The 16362-nt window shown below is 45.0% G+C and overlaps 1 protein-coding gene across 22 annotated transcripts in view; it reads right to left on the bottom strand.

Moving 5' to 3' along the window:
- The window catches only part of MYT1L (myelin transcription factor 1 like), a 397832-nt gene extending 382102 nt beyond the window's left edge, over positions 1-15730 (bottom strand). For 7 of the 22 annotated variants that reach the window (XM_027550722.1, XM_027550724.1, XM_027550717.1 and 4 more), the window contains exon 1: positions 10408-10879. The gene's annotated coding sequence lies outside the window, so the exon portion shown is untranslated. The other 15 variants (XM_027550727.1, XM_027550731.1, XM_027550730.1 and 12 more) reach the window with 9 other exon arrangements.
- Between the last annotated feature and the right edge of the window lie 632 nt (positions 15731-16362).

The raw sequence follows: 16362 nt of genomic DNA, 5'->3' as shown, positions 1-16362 counted from the left end.
CAAGGTCTTTTTTTTTTTTGGAAGGCAAGGTCTTAAGCCCTGGGTTGCCAGGAAAGTCCCAGTACTGAACTAAAAGGCTGGTCTCACTAGCTGGCCCTGTTTACACCATCCGCTGTGACTCAGAGCTGGAAGCAGCCAAAGCGGATGTCCTGAGCATTTCTGAACTCTGTGTGGACGCCCCCCCTTTGGCTCTGTCCCCCTCTCCTCTGCCTCTGGAGTGAGAAGCACGTCCCAGCGCTCGGAGCGCATATGCGTTCTGCGCTCTGGATAGAGCGGGTTTTGTATTAAATGAAACACATCTTCATTTAAAATTTCCCAAAGGAGCCTCCTTGGTAACAGCGACCTGGAAAGCCTTCTGTGACTCCGGGGGAAGCCCACGGTTCAGCAGGCGCAGGGAGAGCTGTCTAGCATCACCCGTGGGGTGAGTCCCCGTCGCGTTTCCTCCCCCACGATGGACTTATGGCTCTTCTCGACTTCACAGGGGTATTTTGAGGACAATATTTAGCCCACTCTTTTAAACTGCTGGACGTGCCGTTGGCTACTGTGGTGAAAACCCAGTATTTATCTGCGCCCACAGGATCTCGTTTGTCACTCTGGGTGCTTCAGGCTACTAGAAGTAGGACATGCATTGGATAATGGATGCTAGCTGCTAAAAATGTGCTGTTATTAGCCTGTGTGTAGCCGGGCTATTACTACTACCTAAACAGTGCTTCTTGAAAAGAAGGCGAGGCAGAGAGCCAGCGGGGCCGTGTCGTGCAGCAAGGGCCCTCGATGCTGACCCGGGCGCTCTATTTGCCCGCACCGTGGCAGGTGCAGAGGACTCGCCACACCAGGGTCACGTGCAGAGCCGCAGAGCAGGAGTGATGGAGCCCGCACACCCCGCGGACGCGTGAGCTCCACCAGGACGACTCGCCATGTGCCGTCACCGTGATGGGATCCTCGCCAAAGCAAGATGAAATCACAGTCACAGAGAAGAGGGGGAAGAACTGAAGAGGAAGCTGGTTGTCAGCCACATGTCTGAGTTCCGCACACAGTCCGGTGACTTCTCCATGCGACCAAGAAGCCTCTGATTGGATGGATCCCATGTCAGTTCCATTGACCTGAGGCATGCTGGGTGAGACTATCAATCTAATGGGACCTCCACTAAACCATCCAGCTGTTGGCCTTGGCTTGCTTCCTGCTCTTCCCTACATATGACCCCAGGTAAGGAGGAGGAGGCACTGCCCTTGGGCAGGGTCACGGTCCACAGCCTGAAGCCCTACACTGCACACTGACAGCTCTTCGGAGGAGGCCCTGCCCAGGAGGCCCTGCCCAGGAGTGGCATATACAGAGACGTATAGTATTGGTACCAAAAGGGAGCTGAGACTTGATAAAGTTCAACCTTCCATTTTAAGAAAGGATCCCAAGACATAGGCGGCTTCTCTGGTGGCTTAGCGGTAAAAAATCCACCTGCCACTGCAGGAGATGTGAGTTCGATCCCTAGGTCAGGGAGATCGCCTGGAGGAGGAAATGGCAACCCACTGCAGTATTCTTGCCTGGGAAATCCCACGGACTGGCTTGCTATAGTTCGTGGGGTCACAAAGAGTCGGACACTTAGCGACTGAGCACACACACAAGACAGGGAGAGTGGAAAGGGCGTGCTCAGAGTCACCCCTGAATTACAGGGGGAGCTGGACCAGGATGAGGCGGCCTTTGTGTGAGCACCATCACAGCCAAGTCAGCTAGGGATGGAAAATCCCACTGAGAAAGTAAAAAGGAACATTTTTTTAAAAAAGGAAAAGATGACTAAGGATGACCAAAATGGATAATATTGGGTGAAAATTCCCTCTGAGGAGTAAATGGGAAAGAGACTTTTCTGAGTGTCACCGGTTATCTTTAATACGTTGGAGAATTAGTCAGAAACCAGTAAGACAAGTGCAGTCTAACTGACATCACCCAGCGAGAGCAGAGCTTCTGGCCCTGGGAGAGCCCTGATCATCAGTTAAGGGTCTCTTAGTGGTCCTCCCTTGGTTGCCTAGACACCCAGGGGCAGGAGCAAGTCGGATGCTGCTGTGCAGCCAGTGGGCACGTCCCCATCCGGGAGAACGGGGTGAGGACTGGCGGGGAGCAGGCGAGGAACTGGGCTGTGCGGGGAGAGGACTGTGGACATGTGGTGCTGAAGCTTGTGTTTTTTGTAATATAAACACAGAGGCCTATTTTGCTAATGCTGATCGCCCAGTCAGCACCCCTCACGTTGAGGAATACCTCTGAAGCTGAAACAAATGACTCCATCTGCATATGAATTTGGAAGCTGTAAAGCACCGAGGATAGAACTGGTCAAACAAAGCCTTGGACACATTCTGCCTTCGACCCCTGGACGCTGACAGCCATGAGTATTTATCACAGGCCGAGTGTATTTTCTAACTCCTTCAAAATGTAACACACACGAAAGGCTACGTATTAAAAATGAGAAGTCGCATCTAATCTCACAAACCTCATCATCCTTCCCATCCAGCTGACCCCACTGATCAGACACTGTTTTGGTCATTAACTAGATGAACAGGTGGCTCAGCCCAGTTGTAAACAGGTGTGTTAACTCGGCCCTGGGGAACACACACAACACTTCTTGGCTTGTACTGTGGGTGTGGGTCTCTTAGGGAAAAGGGTTGTTTTTGAGCTAACAAAATCACAGTAATGGCAAATTAACTGAAGAACATTTGGGCGGTGAAACTGCCTCCATTCTTGTTCTCGGGACTATGGAAAGAATTGCAAAGAACAGTGAGAGATCCATAACACAAAGTTCGTGGAAAATTCCAAGTGTTAATTCAGTACCAAGTGTGCCGTGCTCAGCAGAGCACAAGTCACACACGGGCCTGAAATTTATCTGAGCGAACCTACTAGGGCTTCCACAAGCATCTAGCAGCCCCCAGCACTTCTCACTCCTATGCAGTCTCAGAGTTCCCTTTGGAAGTACAGACATGCAGCTTTCTGAGGTCTGAGCTACTTAAATTTCCAGACCTGAGAGGGTATACAACTCTAATTCTAATCTAACTTTCCTTTTACACGAGTTTTAAAATTCTGAACAGACAGGCATGTTGGTCAGACCTGCCTCCCTGGGAAAGTGGTGAGGCATCTGAGGGTCTGAAGGCACAGGCAGGTTCTGACCTGAATTCTCTCCTCTCCTCTCTCCAGGTCTCTCCAGCCAAGCAGCGAGCCTGTGGGTGCCCACGTGGCCGCCCTGCCCAGCTCCCCGTGTCCGGGCTGACTGCTGACGTCACAGACCCGAGTCAGAAGGCGCTGCCCTGCGACGCTGCCCCGCTGCGATCTGTGTTCACCAGGCCTGCCTCAAGGGTTCAGGTCCCGGTCTCTGGGATCAACAGCTCTAAAATGTCCAGAAACTGCAAGACAGACACCTGACATTTACCAACACTCTTTCCTCAAAACAAAAATCCGTTTCCTGTTCTGTGCCTTCTTATGCAAGCAAAGACTCACTCAGCTGTAACTACGAATCACGAGGGGGCAGTGGGCTACAGTCAGGGGGTCGCAAAGAGTCGACACGAGTGGTGACTGACGCACACACACAGCCACACAGATACTGATACAAACCACGACGAGTTAGGGCCAACCGCCGAGAGCCCTCCCACACCCAGAGTTCAGATTCCGTAAGAAGGGGATAGACTCAAGTCACATATTCAATTACAGAGAGAAAAATGGGAATACAGTCCCATGCAGTTGAGAGCTAATTTTCAGAATGATCACCTGGATCCCTGAAGTACTAATCATCTAAGAAATGGACATCAATGATTATCTTCCTCTTATTAAGTAAGAAAAATGGCTTAATCTAATTCAAAACGTATTCAAGAAAAAGTAGATATAGAAGAATTGTGATGACTAAGTATATATTTATATATAGTATATAAATATAAAATATTATGTATGCTATATGTAATATAACATTTTACATGTATAATATAACATACACATAATTGCTATATATGTTTATATTTACAGAAGTATTCAAATATATAAATATATATAAATTTATTTGCAGTTTTTATATAAATTATATTTATAAATACATGCTACATATTATATATTAATATATACTTATTTTATATGTACATAAATATATATATGATTTTATCCATACGATCCTGACTCACTGTGGGTTAGATATTTGTCTCACTGCTGCCTCTTTTGGGTCTGTACACAGTAGGTACTCAATGCACGCAGGATGTGTGAATTGCTCACTAATGTGCTGAAAGTGAAGGGGGAGCTGAGTTTAGGGAGCTGTCTGTTTAGGTTTCACCACTGACTTTGATTTTTTTTCTTCCAGGGAAGACTGTGAAGGAGCCCCTGGACTGCCCATCCTCGTTACTGACTCTAACTAGACTGTTAAGAAACTTTAAAAACACGGAATTTAAACATAATTCATAAGTGTGCGAGTTGGGCTTGAGAGGAGAGAACAAAAAAGAATCTCTATCCTAGCAGCTGGAATTCCCATGGAGGGAGACACACTCCCCTGACCTTGAACCCTGAGCCAGTGTCTGTCCTGGACACAGCGGCCTGGGTGCCAGCCCATGGCCCACGCTCGCTTGGTCACCCCTCCCTGGTCATCTCTTGGTCATCCTTGGTCATCTCTCCCTGCCTCTCTGGGCTCTGGGCAGAGAAGCTCTACAAAGCGCTCACGGGAGGGGCAGGGCGTCACTCATCACGTGGCGCTTGTCCCCATCCCACTGGCCACAGGGACACTAACGCGAGGGCCACATCTGTTCTTCCGATCAGATGCTCACTGCCCTAAAAACAGCCAGTGAAGAAAGATGCTTCCCTTTCAAAAAAGAAAGAAAGAAAGAGAAAGGAAAGAAATGAAAACCAGTTACTCTTAAAGATAAACAGCACAGCGCTCTTCCGGGAACTGGGACCATGTTTTTGCCAAAGTCCACGACATGAGGTCAGATTTTTGAATCCAGAAAATGCAAATAAATTGCGACCTATCACAGTGGCCACTGAGGAATCAGTGTGCAAGGCAGGCCGGACTCGTGTGCTCAAAGTGCAGGGATCGCGGCTTTCACACGGGCCAGCAAGGGTGTCTGCAGAGAAGGCTTGCAAGGAGGAAGCCACAGCCAGCTGCCACGAGCACTCACCCCAGGACAGCTCCGTCCTCCCGCCCTCAGCCTCATCACCAGTCCCCCTCTTGCCTGCAACTGGTGATGAGCACGACCCAGACAACAAACAGCTGGAAGCATGCCAGAGGACCATACATCCGTGGTCTACCATGCCCTCTTTAATCAACTTCCTAATTAAAAACTGCCATGCTGGCATGAGGTACAAAGAGGGTAGGCTTGGGATCTCCCACGAAACAGCATCCCTGAACCCTGAGGTTGTGGAAAATCTGTGTTCTTACGGGTGTTTATGAGTTTTCCTGGCGCAGAGAGAGAATCAATTTGCTTGCGCCTGGCCCTCAAGACGTATTAAATTTATCCTGAAGGAAACTGGCTTCTGCAAAGCTCTTGCCCGGATGCATTAGGCAGGTGGGAGTTGCAGTGGGCCGGAGGGTCCCCTGGCAGATGCAGCATCGATTTCTGAACGCTCACCATCCAGCAGACAGCTCCAGAGCAGACTCGATTTGATGGCTCTCTATGGGGTGCCCTGCAGACTCGATTATTTCCACAACCAGTCTGGCTAGCATTGTTTCATGGCGACCACGCTCTATGTTCTCAGCTTCTGTTCAGATGGCACGAGTGGGTCCGGGTACCAGGGAGGGGAGGGGGCCAGATTTAAAGCCAGTCTCTAAGGAGCAACCATCTCTTTCAGGGTCCAGTGATCAAGGGGGTAATTCTGACTTATAAGAAACCATTCTGTTGACTGCCATTAAAATACACTGAGTCCAGGCATGAAGATACTACTCAAAACAGTGTCTGAGCTAGAAATCCCCCAATAAAAATCTCTGTACATACAGCTATATCTAAAATAGAAAACCAACAAAGACCTACTGTATAGCACAGGGAACTCTGCTCAATATTCTGTAATAACTTAAATGGGAAAATAATTTGAAAAAGAATAGATATATGCATATGTATAACCAATCACTTTGCTGCACACTTGAAACTAACAGCATTGTTAATCAACTAAACTCTGATATAAAATTAAAATTTTTTTTAATCTTTGTCAGTGTGCTAAAAAGAACCACTCACCCCATAAATGATTAAGCCGTGAGTTGTTTAATTTAGCAACCCAAGTCCAATATCCCACACCTGAAAGCATCTCAAGCAAATGTGCAACAATCTTGGGATAATTTTCTTTAAAGCCATTTTATTGCACCATCTAAGCAGCCAGACTTCAGTAAAGAAGCAGCCAGTACGTAACATTGTCATAAAGTTCCTTTCAACTGTATTAATGAGCACCCAAAAGAGGTCTACATGGCATACATATTAATCCAATGGCTCAAATATGGTCAGCCTGCACACATTTCCACACTGGCATTTTAAAAACACATATATCCATGCACTTAACAGAACCTTTGAAGAGATTAATTGCTGTACCCCTGGGACATCATAGCACAGAATTGTAAACAAACAGGTCAATAACTTTTCGAAAGGGAAGATATTGGTGCCCCACTTTATTCCCCATCACCAGGAACCCACTGAGGAATGCCCCCCACCCTGGGCACAGAGACCACTCTTCCTCTTGGGATCAAAGGTGCCTGATTTCAGATTAATATTTTGGCTCACTGAACTTAAGAAATTTGCTATAAAAGGCTGCTTTTCTTTCCAAAGTTGATCTGCAACCTTAGAGCTAAACTGAAAAGAGAAAAATGCTCTTGGAAACCACATTTTTCGGTTAGGCACACAGCACCACGTTTCCAGCCCTGGGACCTCTCATTGTCTTTGAAGGCTAGCCCTTTCCAAGCCCGTAGAGACAGCATGCCCAAGAACCAGTGTGACAGAGAGTGGCATAAAGTAACTCTGTCAAGTGGAAACTAATATGACATAATTTTGGCCCTTAAAAAAGAGCTAGACTCTCCTCTGAATGGCAGCCAGGCACAAAGAGACCAACGTGGTAGGTAACACTCCAGTGTTCCCGTCAGGATGAAAACAGACATGTTGAGGTTAAAAATTAAAAGCTGATATTTTGCCCCAAGAAAGTTACAACCCATCATAAATCTAAAAGGAATTATTTTAATCTTAGAAGGTTCAGCTCAACTCTAAAATAAAATATAGCAATGGAAAAATAAAAGAAATATCATTTTTGTCTAGCTAAGAGTTTATTAATTTATTTTGAAATAATTTGGTATCTAATATTGTTTGGGTTAAGTTAAAAAAACAAAGCCTCAATTCAAAACACCAGCAAATTAAAAATTAAATAGAAAAGTATTATATGTATACATACATATTCATTGACATAAAAATGGAAAATTCACCTGTTCTACAAAAACAAGCTCAGTGTGAATAAGCAGAAACTTCAAGTGTGAGTGGGAAAATGTGAGAAGCCAACAGTTGGAAGTGGCATATAAAGGGTTAACATGTTTTCCAATATCTTATGTTGGAGGTTTAGATTCATTGAAGGTAGTTTTCTTTTCTTTTCTTTTCACCTTTTCTGGAAAGCCATTGTTTTGTTTTAAACAGAGGGAATAATCCTCCAAAAAGTTGCATTTTTTTTTGTCAAATATTCGCTGTCATTGTCTAAAGCAAACAGCTGAAGTAAAGCAACTCTGTAAAAAAAAAAAGCCTCAAAATAAAATTCTTAAGTGATTTGTAATATTTAAGAAACTACAAAAAGACAGTTAAATGATGATAATTTCTACTTAAGTTCTACCTTAAAAGCAGATGAAATAATTAGGTCAGTCAAAATGAAAACCTTACCTTTTAAGGAGAGTGGGGATTGTGAAAACAGGATAGAACTATTTACCAGTGATTTCCCTGAGATGAAAGTATATTTAACTAAATAGTAAAACACCCATATTGCAGCACTACAATCACAGAATTATATAAGGAGTGTGTGTCAGTGATGACAATAGAAAACCGGAATTCCTGCAGGCTTTCTACTTATTTCTCAACTCAGAAGACTGGTTGTAAAAACAGTCTCCATTTTTCCGAAAAGCACTGAAAGTATCAACTTGTGCTAATTTTTCTGTTTCCTATCTGTAGATCCTACAGATCAACAGAAACTTCAGTTCGATTTGCAAAATCTCCAGTAAGTTGCTGGTTAAATTAGCTAAAATCTTCTTCCAGCTAGGAAAAATATATACCAGTCAAAACTAATTATGTCTGGGCTTTCATTGAAACAACATTTGCTAATTCTACTGGTCTGGATACACTGCTTCAGAAAATATTAATTAAACACATTGAATAATGGCTGCTGTAAATTTCGGAAAACAATAATCTCTGAACAGTTCATGTTCGCTCCAGACGTATGCACAGGAAAATGGACGAAGCAGTTGCCCCCAGCCAGCAGCAGCCCCGACCCTTTTGTTGGCCAGCTCGCGAAGGAGTTGAACTTTGCTGCACTTTGGGGAGCGGGCCGAGGCTCCGGACGCCACCGGGAGAGCTGGACGCGTTTACCTGGAGGGAGCGGCCAGGAGGGACCCGGAGAGCCAGCGGCCAACCCGGCGGTCCAGGCGCGCGCCCCGCGCCCGCATCCCAGGGCATTCCCGGGCTCCCCGGCCTCGCCGCCGGCTGCGGGCGCGGCCACCCCGCCTCCGTCTCGGGGACTCACCCAGAAGATCTCAGCTGCTGCAGCACTACCGGCTCCCCCGCTTCTGCGCGCGCCCCGACCGTCGCCGCGCGCCCCTGCTCTAGCGGCGCGCGCACGCGGGGCCGCGGCTCCCCGGCAAGCTAATCATTCTGCCACCTGGACACAAGTGGCGGTGCCCTCGGACGGGAAGCTCGCAGGCCTGAAGTCGGAGATGCAAACCAGTGAGCTGACAGCGCGGGGCGACGGGGCCGGGGCGGGGGCCGCCGAGCGCCATCCGCAGGGCCCGGGGCGCGGGGCCGCCGCCTCCCCTCCGGCCGCCTCCGCTAAGCTCGGCGCGGGCACCGCCCGCCCCCGGCCCCGGTCCGGGGGACCCGTCACCGGCCAGGTGCGCTTCACGCTGGGGCCGTGGCTCAACCCGGGGTTCTCGCCTGACTGTTGATTGAGCCTGCAGCACAGCCAGGCGGGCTTGGGGTGCGCGCTGTGCGCTCCCTGCTCGGCGCCCACAGGCCCCTGGGTCTCCGGGGCGCAGTGCGCAGCGTGTGCAGTGCCGTATTTCATGTAATAGACGAGAGCGGAATACCCGAGTCAGGCTGCGAACAGCCCCCCCCCCCCGGGGGGGGGCGTGTGTCTAAATATACCGCCCCCCCCCAGACACAGAGAACACACACACATGAGCACACACACACACACAGAGCACACACACACGCTGATGGTAAAGACCCCCCCCACACACACACACACAGCGCGCGCGCGCACACACACACACACACAGACACACACTGATGGTAAAGACCCCACACACACCGATGTTATGGTCAAGACACGCTATGTCCAAAGAGACCTCAGAAAGTCGACTGAACCAACAGCATCTTCCGCGGCCCTGCTTCTGAGCACCAAAACAGCACAGAAAGAGGCGCCAAGCCTGCTCACCGCACCCCCGCACCCGCACTTCAAGTGAGAGAACAGTGACCTAAGAGTTAACACCAATGGACTCTTAAAATCCCTCTGGGTTGCCAACCGCGCTCTGCTCTGTTTCAGGGTGAGCTTCTTCTCTCGTGTTCTTTTCAAACAAAAGACACAGAACTATTCTTCTAAGAAAGTTAAAATATTGTCAAGCTTTTAATATGGCTGGAAGAAAACAAATGCCAGGAAAAGTTTTATCTGAGAAGGCAAGAGCAAATAAGATTTCACAACACAAAAGGGAGCAGAGATACATGACTTCATTAGCATCTTTCCGGTTTAAAAAAAAAGTGCTGGTTTTATAAATGGCTTCTTGGGTCTAGCAACAACTCTTCTACTCCAGGGGTAACCACACCACTGCCCTCTCCACAAGCGTCTCTCTTAGACACTCCCCACTCTGAAAGGCCATATGAAATCATAGCGGCTACTTAGCCCCTCCCACCCTCCCTGGACACTGGCCTCGAATACACAGACTCCTGTTTGACAACAACTCCAGGCAGCCTGCACACATGCCCGGCGCCCACAACCACATTGTGCTGGAGAAGAAGCTCCACTGGAGAAAGGGTCCATTGTGGGCTCATCTGGACACCAAACCAGGCGATTTTAAAAACTGTTACCATTTGTCATCAAATAAGAGCTGCAGATGGCCAGGTAAGCAAGGAAGCAAATATGTGTGAGAGTACCTAAGAAGCCAGGCGAAATAATTCTGAAGAGCTGCAAGTGGCCCCAAACAGACACATCCTAGGCAGCCTTTAAGGAAGAAGAAAGAGGTACCTTTGGGTCGGAGAGTCGGGGCCCTTCAGCACAGCCCGGTTCCGCAGCCTACTTCTCCGCACTTGCAGGGCTGAGTCTGCCTTGGAGAGCCCGGGGCCCATGTTGACCCCACTCCCCTACACGAGGCCACTCCATCGGGCCCTTCCCCGGCAGAGGGGAGGGCACAGCCACCTCCGATAAACCACTGCAGGAGCTCCCCGGAACAGGCGCTGACTGTGGTTTCTGTGGGAGGAGGCTCAGAGGTCCCAAGTCCCCGAGAACACCTCCCTCCGGCTTTCAGAGGGGATTCCTCCCAGTCCTGAGCCTCCTGCCTGCCCTCTGGAGACCAGACATCCTGGTTAGCACAGGGATTGTGACTGCCTTCCCGTCCAGCCCTGCTGGAAGTCACCGTGGTCTGAGAGGCAGGCACCTTGCGAGAGACTGCCGGGTGCCATCCCGGCTCCTCAGCACAACGCCCCTCACGCTTCAGCTGAAACACTTCCTCCCCCTCCCAACGTTTCCAATAATCACCACGTGGGGAGCAGGGGTTGTTTTTAAAGAGATATATTTTAGGATAAATTTCCTAACCCAGCAGCCCAACACAGCAATGCTGACCAGTGTCTCCTCACATAGTAAATAAGCATTTACGCGCTCTTTCTAGTTCGTTTGATAGCACCTGGCTTACATTTTCTCTGCCGTCTCTGATTACTTATATAGATGCCCCAAGGACTCATTATGATGTCAAAGCTTAACACAGTTTCATTGTGAAAACAGGCATAGAAAAATCATTGTGTGTGCCTGAACAATGCAGGTGTGAGAGAGACAGAGCGAGAAGGGAGGGCAGCCGGAGAGACAGCTAGGGACAGAGTTAGAGACAGAGGGCAGGAGGGGTGGGGAGAGGGGGCTGGAGAGACAGAGAGAGGCAGAGACGCAGAGGACACAAAGCCGCTTCCCGCTGAAGCCACCCAGCATCGAAGCACAGCCTGATGTGAGAAAAATGTGTGTCTGCCACCTTAAGCTAACCTGACATTGAAAAATCATACAATAAATTACTACAAAAGTATTTGCCATTATTCCTTGTACAAGTTATGACCATTATAGGCAATGTTTTTCATTTGTGGGGTATGCCAATTTAAAATATATACATATATTATATCTGTCACACATAATGTACGCATGTGATTTACCTTTACAACTTCAAAATAAAATTCTTAAAATATTTTCTTATTTAAGTTTGTGCTATCTTTTCTCTTTAGTTTGAACTAAGTGTAAATCAATGTCAGGTAAGAGTTATGAGAAAGACTGCACTATGATGAAACTTATTTGGTGAAAAATATGTTAATTATTTTCAAGTTTTTGTTCAAGTTTATCCTCTATTACCCTTTTCTAAGGCATGCTACATGTTTCTTTTCAAAGAAAAATTTAAAAAAGTCATTTATGAGAAAATGTTTTTAAATCTTGAAAATAAGAACATGCATAATACTATTGCAATCAAATTATGATGTAAACAATTTGATTATTAGAATTTAGGAAAACTGAAAATCTCTTTTTGAATCTGCCATTCATTTGCTTCTTAGGCAGAGTTCTGGTGAGACCTTGCATCAAGGTAGACTTTATGGTAAAGTACTCGATGCATTTGAAAGACTGGTTATTGATTGGAAATCATAGTCCTGGACTTCAGGGATTATCTAGCCATGCCACATTTCAGCATCGAGGCAGAGGAGTCATTATAGGAAAGTGTCTTTCTAGTCCCTCTTACCCCACTGAATGGGTTTCTTAATATAAGATTTCTAAGAGGAAATACAATTTTAAGTTGTCTGAAGTTAAAAATATAGCCACCAAATTGTTTAATGAGTAAAAGTATTTCAGATGATATATTTCTACAGACAATATCTTTCACTGAAATTAGATTGCCCCACAGGTAGAGTTGGAAATATAATTTATACATGTGACTTTGAAAGCATTTTTTAGACAACAAAATGAATCTTCCTCAGAGAAATGGTTGGATTATCTATCAGACATGTAAAGTATTTCTAAAAGCAAATCACCAAATAATCGGATTATTAACTCTAAGTTTTGAATTTTAAATATAGTTTTAACAAATAGAAAAACTTTAAAAAGGTTTGAGGCCACAAAAGAGCTCATTTCATTCCTTTATCTACAGAAAGCTGGTGTATAAAAGAGTTGCAAAGCATCAGACAGTGAAATAATTGGGTGTATTCAGTCATGAATTATGAAATATAAACATTTTTGAGAGTGAAAAAAACAAATGTTGGGTGAAAAGTAAATTGGGTTGAAAATATGACAGGAACAATGAAAGTCAATATTGAAGAAGTCCATTCTCTGAAAAATATTCATATTTTCCTAAAATCATGCTCCTAAAATCCAAAGGAAACTATATACTCACACTCTTGTAGGAATTTTTGTACACCACACACACATGGTCACAAATTATTGGGCCTTCAACCTTGATTTCAGGATCTAACACAGATTCATGAAACTGGCCTAAGTTCTGCTGGAGAATGCAAGTCTAACTCAAGAGGAGTTGAAATGTGTGTTTTAACTGTACTTCTGCCGTACTGGTTCATCTTGGTAATTCTGGCTCATCTTTTCAAAAATGAAATTTTATCAATAAGTATATAATAGTTTTCTATTTGAAAAACATGTCCACATTGTTCACAGTTTTCCAGCTCACAACTGCATATATGCAAGTAATTTTGATGAAATCCTGTCTGGTAATTTGAAAAGTAGGGTAAAAATTTTATGTGCAAAATAAAGGTCTGGAGATTGCCAATCTCTTCTGCCCCACTCCTCAGAACATCCTATTGTGACCATAAAGCCCTCTCCCCCTTCCACCTCCATGAACAGAGTCATTAAGGTGATGAAACTGAGCCCTTTCTCCACTGCCAGTAAACTGGGAGGAAGTCAGTCCCAGCTGATCGTAATTGCTATCAGCAGCGGACAGCTCCTGGTGCTGAAAGGGAAAGGGCCAGAGCTTTGCTCACAATGGCTCACTCAACAGCCTTTAAAAATCACAGCAAAACTGAATGAGGTGGCAAGTGCTCTGGCTGAATAGCACTGTCTGCAGAACAATGGCAGCCAACCCCAAATCCTACTATAATCACATTAATGAGATTAATCAGTGAATTAGCAGCAGTCAAACGTCAGGGAGGCAAGGAAGAATCCAACCAAGATTGGTAATTAACTTTTTTTTGGGGGGGGGAGGGTATTAGAGAAAAAAATCAACTTTGCTACCTCATAGGTTTCTCAGAAGTTGACAATTTTGCTTCACAAATCTGAAGACTGTATGTACTGATCAAGAGGCAACAACATAATCCTTCATGTTATAACATAAATCCAGGTATCATATTACTGATGCTTAAAACACAGCCTTCTGAGAAAAGTGATGTCACTTTAAATAATCTTCATAAACTATCAGGCTTTTACTGTTTTGAATTCTCTAAATGTAAAATTGGTTGTTAAAAAGAATTTCTCTAATACTCAAGCTAAAATAAAAAAAAATGGCTGATTAAAAAAGGGAGGATTATATAACAGCTACTATTGCTTCTGAGAAGTCTGTGATACTGTAGGGAGAGTTTTAAAAGTGCCACCAAGTAAAGAGCTATTATACAAACATATCAGTTCTGGTCTCTTGTATTTGATAAAGAAAATGTATTGCTATCTACAACTTTATGGAGAATTTTGATCAATTGACCTATTGCTCTTGAGGTGATAGAATCATACGCTTCTCTTTAGGTCAGTTAGAAAAAACAAACTTCCTTTTTTTTCTAGAAGATATCACTAGCATGTATTATATACAATCCACACTTTGGATTCAAAGTTCTTAAGAGGTGAAAACTTACAGGTATTAACATATGAGTGGTGATGTTTTTTCAGAAAAGAGTGTTGTGCAAAAACCCTTTTTCTAATTTTAAAATAATCCCATTTCTATCTGTTTATGTTTTATCTAGGGAAAACATGCCTTTATTTATCATTTAAAAAGCCACATGACTTTCATGAAGTTGAACAATTAGAAAGAAAGCCTCCTTTATGACTGTAAGGGTGGTACTAGGGGGCTTTTGTCTATGAAGTTAGTTTTGTTCTGTAAAAAATACAAATACTTACACCTAAAGTCTCCTATTATCACAAACAGTTTTACTCTAACTAAATAAGTAATTTAAAATTAGATTTTTATCTAATTTTTTATCATTTTAGAGCTACAATAAGTTATCATGGTTAAATAAATACTAAATTCAAAATCAGAGCTGTATATTTTGAATAGCTAGCCATTATATGCATATTTTTATGTGTCTATATTTATGGCTTTATTCTTATCTAGTTTGAAGATAAAATTTACAGCTTGAACTTTTAGTGCATTAATTTAAGTGGTGTTAAAGGCATATTTCTGTTAGAAATGAAACACTGTTTCATTACCATGAACTTGAAACATTTCACTTATAGTTTAAATTTTTTTATTTGAGTTTCTCAATTTGAATCAGCTAAGTCAACTTTCTTACCATTCAGACAATATAACATGACATCCAGAATATCTAATGCTTTAACAGCCTTTGTTAAAAAAAATGACTTGTTTTATTTGCAACGTAAAGTAATCCAGTAAAGTCTCTGGGAAGTTTTTGTTTCAATATCTGCATATCATCCAAGTACAGTTCATGCAGCAAGGTCTTTTTTATAAACATCATCATGGTTAGAGCATGCAACATAATACCCATTTTGCTTTAAAAAGAGACTTGTGTGGATTACAAACTCCTAGCCAGGGAACATGTCAGCTACCAGCCATGCTATAAAAATAACTTTAAACAGGAGCAAACAATAGGCATTACAGCCCCAGCCCTTGAACTCCGGTAAAAACAGATCCTGGCCACTAAGTCCCCAGAATTAACCTAACGAAGACCACGTACCTCACGACATGACCACAGCCGCTCACAAGTGAGACAAGCTCAGGGCTGGTGACTGAGCTGGCTTGAAAGACAGAGAGCAAGCAAGCCCTCGTCCACCCCAAGTTTGAAAGGATGATGAGGAGTATGCCTACCACCGAGACGCAGAAAAGGCTGCTTTTTGTCTTCAGTGAATATTGATATCATAACCCATTGTCCAGGGAATCAAAAAAAAAATTAAAAGACACCCACCAACAACGAGTACAAAAACCAGGGGGCTTGAAGAAGACTGCGAGGAAAGCTCTCTTCCTGTTTAGTGTGCAGTAGCTTAGGGAAAAAAAATGTCGCCCAGGCAGGAACGACAGACGCAGCACGCCAGGCTCGCGGACCTGAGGGACCCGCTTCCCTTCCACACACACCCCGGCGCACACTCCCACTCATCCTCTCGATATGCTTTTTTTTTCCACATTTTTTTCACGAGCTCCAAATCCCCGGCATATGACCTTCTGTTAAATAGATAAAAAAAAATTGCTTATCAGTCATGCAAATGAGCCTGAATTCATTTTCCACAACAGATGGCCTCATAGATAATGATGATGGAAGAGAGAAAATTGAATGTCTCTCACAAGGTGGCCATGGCAACCGAGAGCAGAATAATATCAATAATAAGCTCACTGCATAATAAGGTTGTCAGTCCCACAAATCAAAGTCTCCAGCTAAATCAGGTACACCTCCCCAGCCAGTTTCCAGGTAAAGCGATAGATATGCGTGTGCTGCATTTCACAATGACCACAAAGGAGCTAGAATTTCAAGCTTTTCTGTGCAGCAGTCTGTGAGCGTGTGGGGCGTGTGTGTGTGTGCGCGCGCGCGTGTTGGGGTGTACTTGGATAATCAAATGGCGATGTGACATTTTTTTTTCTTTCCCTTCTGTGCTGTGGCCCGCAGTGGACCTGCTCTCAGGAAGGACCTCTCCACGGCCATGTTGAAGGGGCTGCGCGGGTGCAGCCCACCCCGCCCCCACCCCGGCGGACGCGTGGCTGCACGGAGGCTGTAGCAGCCTGCCTCAGGCTTCCACCTTGGC

This window comes from Bos indicus x Bos taurus, chromosome 8 (genome assembly GCF_003369695.1).
Source record: "Bos indicus x Bos taurus breed Angus x Brahman F1 hybrid chromosome 8, Bos_hybrid_MaternalHap_v2.0, whole genome shotgun sequence".
NCBI classification, from domain to species: domain Eukaryota; kingdom Metazoa; phylum Chordata; class Mammalia; order Artiodactyla; family Bovidae; genus Bos; species Bos indicus x Bos taurus.
Note: the sequence above shows the minus strand (reverse complement) of the source record. Positions and strands in the feature narration are given on the sequence as shown.